The sequence below is a fragment of the Dendrobates tinctorius genome, unplaced genomic scaffold, assembly GCF_039654945.1.
Source record: "Dendrobates tinctorius isolate UK_male_01 unplaced genomic scaffold, ASM3965494v1 ptg000014l, whole genome shotgun sequence".
Classification (NCBI taxonomy): Eukaryota; Metazoa; Chordata; class Amphibia; order Anura; family Dendrobatidae; genus Dendrobates; species Dendrobates tinctorius.
In genome coordinates, this window is record NW_027361682.1 from 8,685,105 (window position 1) to 8,691,407 (window position 6,303).

A 6,303-nucleotide genomic window follows, 5' to 3' on the forward strand; every position below is an offset into this window, starting at 1 on the left:
GAATCCAATGACGGAAGGTAGGTATCCTTCCGCACTGTATTCCTCCGCCACTTAAAAAAAAAAAGTCCCTAGTCTCACTTTATGCCATTGCTGCGTGGGAATTTCCCACAGCAATGGCATAAAGTGAGACTAGGGACTTTTTTTTTTTAAGTGGCGGAGGAATACAGTGCGGAAGGATACCTACCTTCCGTCATTGGATTCCTGCAGCCCGTAGAGAACGGCAGCAACAGCTGATGCTGCAGTTCTCTACCCAAGATCGTCGTGGGACACACTCGTGGACTGCTTCGGATCGTGGGTGAGTATTTTTGTGGTTTGTTATGTTAATATTTATTCCGTAAAAGACAATGGCTTCGGGGAACAATGTGACAAGTATTGGTAAGTATGTTACTCTATGTTATATGTACTGTATGTCTATGTATGTATTGTATGAATGTATTGTATGTAGTATGTATGTAGTATATATGTGGTATGTATGTAGCATGTAGTATGTATGTAGTATGTATGTAGCATGCATGTAGCATGCAGTATGTATGTAGCATGCATGTAGTATATATGTAGTATGTATGTAGCATGTAGTATGTATGTAGTATGTATGTGGTATGTATGTAGCATGTAGTATGTATGTAGCATGCATGTAGTATGTATGTAGTATGTATGTAGTATGTATGTAGCATATATGTAGTATGTATGTAGCATGTAGTATATATGTAGTATATATGTAGCATGTAGTATGTATGTAGTATGTATGTGGTATGTATGTAGCATGTAGCATGTATGTAGCATGTAGTATGTAGTATGTATGTGGTATGTATGTAGCATGTAGTATGTATGTAGCATGCATGTAGTATGTATGTAGTATGTATGTAGCATGTAGTATGTATGTAGTATGTAGCATATATGTAGTATGTATGTAGCATGTAGTATATATGTAGTATATATGTAGCATGTAGTATGTATGTAGTATGTATGTGGTATGTATGTAGCATGTAGTATGTATGTAGCATGCAGTATGTATGTAGTATATATGTAGTATGTATGTAGCACGTAGTATATATGTAGTATGCATGTTGCATGCATGTAGTATATATGTAGTATGTATGTTGCATGTAGTATATATGTAGTATGTATGTTGCATGTAGTATATATGTAGTATGCATGTTGCATGCATGTAGTATATATGTAGTATGTATGTTGCATGTAGTATATATGTAGTATGAATGTAGCATGTATGTAGTATGTAGTATGAATGTAGCATGTATGTAGTATGCATGTTGTATGTATGTAGCATGTAATTTTTTTTTTTTTTTTTTTACATTCAACACATTAGCCGGATGATGGGACTACTACTGTCCCATCATTGGCTAATGTGTCAATCACTGTCATGGTAGCAGGCATCGCCCGATGGGACTTGTAGTCCCATCGGACGATGCCTGCACAGACCCCCGAAGCCTGCACAGCCCCCCGGCAGGCCGGCACAGCCCCCCGGCAGGCCGGCACAGCCCCCCGGCAGGCCGGCACAGCCCCCCGGAGCCTGCACAGCCCCCCGGCAGGCCGGCACAGCCCCCCGGCAGGCCGGCACAGCCCACCGGAGCCTGCACAGCCCCCCGGCAGGCCGGCACAGACCACCGGAGCCTGAACAGACCCCCTGGCAGGCCGGCACAGCCCCCCGAAAGGCCCATACAGACCCCAGAGAGGCTGTACAAGGGAAAAACAGGATTTTTCTTATTCCGATACCGGAAGTCCCATAGACTTGAATGGGACTTCCGGTATCGGAATCGGCGATACCGATACTTTTTTTTAAGATCGGCCGATCCATTCCGATCCGATACTTTGAAGTATCGGACGGTATCGCTCAACTCTAATACTCAGTGTGATTTTAAGGACCTGACCCGGAACCATAAGAATCTTGTTCATAAAAAGACCCGGTTATGGTGGACTAAGATCTCATTGGACAACTATTTGAGGTTGAAAATTATTCCAAGGGGTTTACGTGTCCAATTGTTCCCGTCTTTTGAACTGGATGATGAGGTGCTTCTTAAGAAATGGGAAGAATGTGCAACTAATTGTTCTTTGTCTTTCATGCAAATCATTAATGAAAAGAATGTCAAATTGCTTGCTGAGATTGATTTGCAAATTGAGCAATCACAGAACTCGATGAGTCAGAAATTTCAAAGTGAGGAATTGAATTCTTTCTACAAGGACCTTGAGCGTGATTTGAGTAAATGGGAACAAGATATTAGTACCATTAAAACAAAGAAATATCAAAGAGACGTTGGCGACTATGAAAATAAAAAAGTGTATCGTTGGCAATTTAAAACGCTCAAATTGGAGAAGCCCTTGATTAGGAGTTCTTCCAATATATCTTTATCATCACATGCAAGTAGTGCGTCCTCTAACTCGGAATCTGAACCCGGGGGCTATGCATATACTAGAACAAGGTTTGGTGGAAGGAGTAATAATCGTGATTACAAAATGAGACAAGATAATCACAGACGTAATGATCATCCTAAGGTAATAAACCTTTCAGAACATTGTCTTTCTGATACTCAGATTGATCTACTTGAGAAGGGTTTAACTTTTTCTCCTGGTACTCCCCTAGACCCATTCACGGCAATAAAGGATGTGCACTTGTTTGCCAGAAAGCTGATTCTTAAACGATTTCATGAAAAGTCCAACATGAATATAGGATTTGATACTAGGGAGGAGAGGGAGGCTCTGGAGATTTTGGAATCCCTGGCGGATGAGAATGGTGTGTCTGAGGTTAGTGATTTCCCTCATTATCTCTTTAATAAATCAAAAAAATTCCCTAGTCTTAATATTTGCCCGGCAGTTGATATTTTTGTTAAATTGGTTTCAGCTGACATTGAGAAATTGAGGATTGTTTCCCCTAAAAATAAAAATAGACAGTCAGTTGAAGCTGCCATTAAGGAGTTGAAATCATGGTCAGATGTTACATTTAAATCTGCCGATAAAGGTGGTAACCTGGTAATCTGGCCAAATATACTGTATGAGAAACAGGCTATGAAATTGCTGTCGGACAAAAAGTGTTATAAAAAATTAACACATAATCCATTAACATCCTTTCAAGAAAAACTTAGTGAAATAATCATTAAGGCTTTCGATATGAACATAATTTCTAAAAAAATGAAAGACACCATTATTGGTATTAAACCACGCCTTCCTACATTTTACTTAATTCCTAAAATACACAAAAATCCGATTGATCCACCGGGGAGACCCATAGTCTCTGGGAATGGAGGACTCTGTGAGATGGTGTGTCAATTCATTGACCATTATTTAAAACCATTAGTCTCTACTTTGCCCTCCTTCATTAAAGACACAACATCTGCCTTGGGTCATTTTGATGGGTTGGATCTGCAGGATAATATGTTGATGGTGACCGCGGATGTGGAGAGCCTTTATACTTCAATACATCATGAGGATGGTTTGCGTGCGGTGTCGTGGTATTTACATTCTAGTAACCTAGAGAAATCTTTGGTTGAGATCTTAATTCTTCTTCTTGAGTTTATATTGAAGCACAACTGTTTTACCTTTAATGGTCAGGTTTTCCTACAGCTCCAGGGGACAGCCATGGGGGCTTGCTGTGCCCCCTCGTACGCCAACTTGTTCCTTGGGGCTTGGGAGCGTGACATATTTCAGAGCAACCCGGTGAGCCAGATGGTTAGAATCCACAAATGGATTCGTTATATTGATGACATTTGGTTCATATGGGAGGGCTTGGTGGAACAGTTGGATTGTCTTATGATGGAACTCAATGACAACTGTTTAAATATTAGGTTGACCTATTCCCATGGTCGTAGAGTCAATTTCCTTGATGTAGATATTCAATGCATGGAAGATGGCCATTTGGCCACTGATGTGTACCGCAAACCCACGTCAACTAATGCCCTATTACATGCTGGCTCTTCACATCCGCGTTCAACCATCAATAGTATCCCAATTGGTCAGCATCTCAGAATCAAGAGAATATGTTCGACGAAAGAAACTTTCGATCATCAGGCTAAAGATTTATACTCAAGATTCCGTGAACGCGGGTATAGCCATAGGACTATTCGGCGGGGTTATCATAGAGCATGTAATGTTACAAGGAATGAACTATTGTACAAATCATCTAATAGGGAAATCAATGCTAATCCATCACTTAGAGTGATCACCCCATTTAATTATCAATGGGATTCTCTAAAGGGAATTCTTCAAAAACATTGGGATGTACTGAAAATGGATCCCATCATTAAAAATATCATTCCAGCAGTACCGTTAGTTACAGCTAAAAGATCTCAAAACCTGCGTGATATGCTTGTGCGAAGTCATTATGAGGGTTCTAGGCACAAATTGACTGGCCAGTCTATTAAATGTTTTTTCCCTTGTGGACTGTGCAAAGCTTGTAGAAATTTAGTTAAATGCAAGGAATTCTCTACTAATTTTGATGGATCCCGTACATTTAAAATCTTGCATCGTCTCACCTGTTCATCTTCAGGAGTCATTTATCACGCTCAATGTCCTTGTGGACTGATTTACGTAGGAATGACCACTCGGGAGCTAAAAATTCGTGTCCGTGAACACGTACGTGATATTGAAAAGGCAAAGAATATGGATTCCATGGATACGTTGAAGACTCTCGCGAAACATTTTAAAGTTCACCATAAGTCTGACTCAAGTAAGCTGATTATTAAAGCTATTGATCAAGTGTCTTTGGGCCCTAGGGGTGGGGATCTATTTAAAAGTTTATCTCAGGTAGAAAGTAAGTGGATATACCGTTTACATTCCATCACCCCTTTTGGGTTAAATGAAAGTTTCGGGTTCAGCTCTTTTTTATAATATAGTTCGTGGGCCTTTTTTGTGGTTGGGATTTCGTTGTTTTTTATTCCGCTTGTGTTATTTTAACTTTATTTTTTATTCATTTGATTTTAGTTGGAAAGCTTTTCGTCTGATTTTTCCTTCCATTGAATCATCCTTCTGAAATAGGACGCGTTGAACAGGGATCTCTTGAAGAATCTTATGTATTATTCAAGAATAGTATTTTTACTACAGTATATTTTATTATGTATAGCATTACATGTTTGAAGATCAACCATGCTGATCATAATTGGATTATATTTTATTTGACTGTATATTATTTTACTTATATCACTTTGGTTGTATCACTTTTCATGATTATTATTAGTAGTCCATAATCACTTTATTATTATTTGTTATATAAATGTATCACAATTGTTACCTTATTCTTTATTTTTTTATTGTTATTCATCATATTATGCTTTAGTTTTTCCCGAGTTCCCCCAATGGATGATACAATGTGTTGCTTAACCGCTCTGTCGAGTGCGCATGTCTGGCTTGGTCTAACTCCTACCTCTGGCAGGCGGACAATTGGAAAGTAGTGCGCTTGCGCGGTCGTCTTGACGACGTGCTGCCGCTTCTGGTCTAAGTCCGTTAACCTGTGGTCTTCTTTTAAGGAGTGTGACGTCAGCGGCACATGCGCCATGAAGGCAGGAAGCGGTGTCATGTAGTGGGGATGGATCGTATGTATATTTAGTGACGTGCACATTTTGTCAATTTTTGATTGGCCGTCCAGTATATTTAATACCCACCCACCTAGCCCTTAGACACGCCTCCTGACGAAGAAGCGAAACGCGCGTTGGGGCGAGTGGGAAGCCAGCGCCTTTACTCACATCTTGTAAGTGCCCTTGTTATACTGTCCGCATGTTTCTACATTGTCTTTACAATATAGCGCTCTCGTTCTGGGCGCTTTCAGTCATTGATATGTGATCACGGTTTGGCTATGTTTATTCCCACTGTGGAAAGCACTGTGAGTTCAGAGGCATTTGCGCTGTTCTCATCTTTATAATGGCTACTAGTTTAAGTGCAGCATATTTCATGCCATTCCTTGATCAACAACTGTAATTGTTTTGTACCCTTATTCGCATTTGTTTATTCGGGCACGTGTGCAATATGGCTCCCGCTTTGGATAGCAGTGACCCATTTATGTAATTTTTATTTATTTATTTTTTGTGCTTTTGCATTCAATAAAATTTGTATTTTTGGCAATTTATACTTATTCTCGTTGTTTATGGATAAATAAGATATGTGCAGTGTGCACAGGAATTTATTCATAATTTTTTTTAAACTATATTCCGGCCCTCCAACGGTCCGAGGGACCGTAATCTGGCCCCCTGTTTAAAAAGTTTGAGGACCCCTGGCCTAAGGTGTAAGACGCTAGCCAAACCCCTAAGCGTCCAGGCCATTGACTCTGTCCCACTCAGCCGGGGGGTGACCCAAGTCGTA

General features: G+C 40.1%; 1 long non-coding RNA gene across 1 annotated transcript; it reads left to right on the forward strand.

Annotated features, from left to right (window-relative positions):
• Positions 1-1,427: 1,427 nt before the first annotated feature.
• Positions 1,428-6,070, forward strand: LOC141071287 (uncharacterized). Its single transcript, XR_012226677.1, has 3 exons — positions 1,428-2,760; positions 4,499-4,678; positions 4,933-6,070. It is a non-coding gene; the product is annotated as an uncharacterized lncRNA (long non-coding RNA).
• The last annotated feature ends 233 nt before the right edge of the window (positions 6,071-6,303 follow it).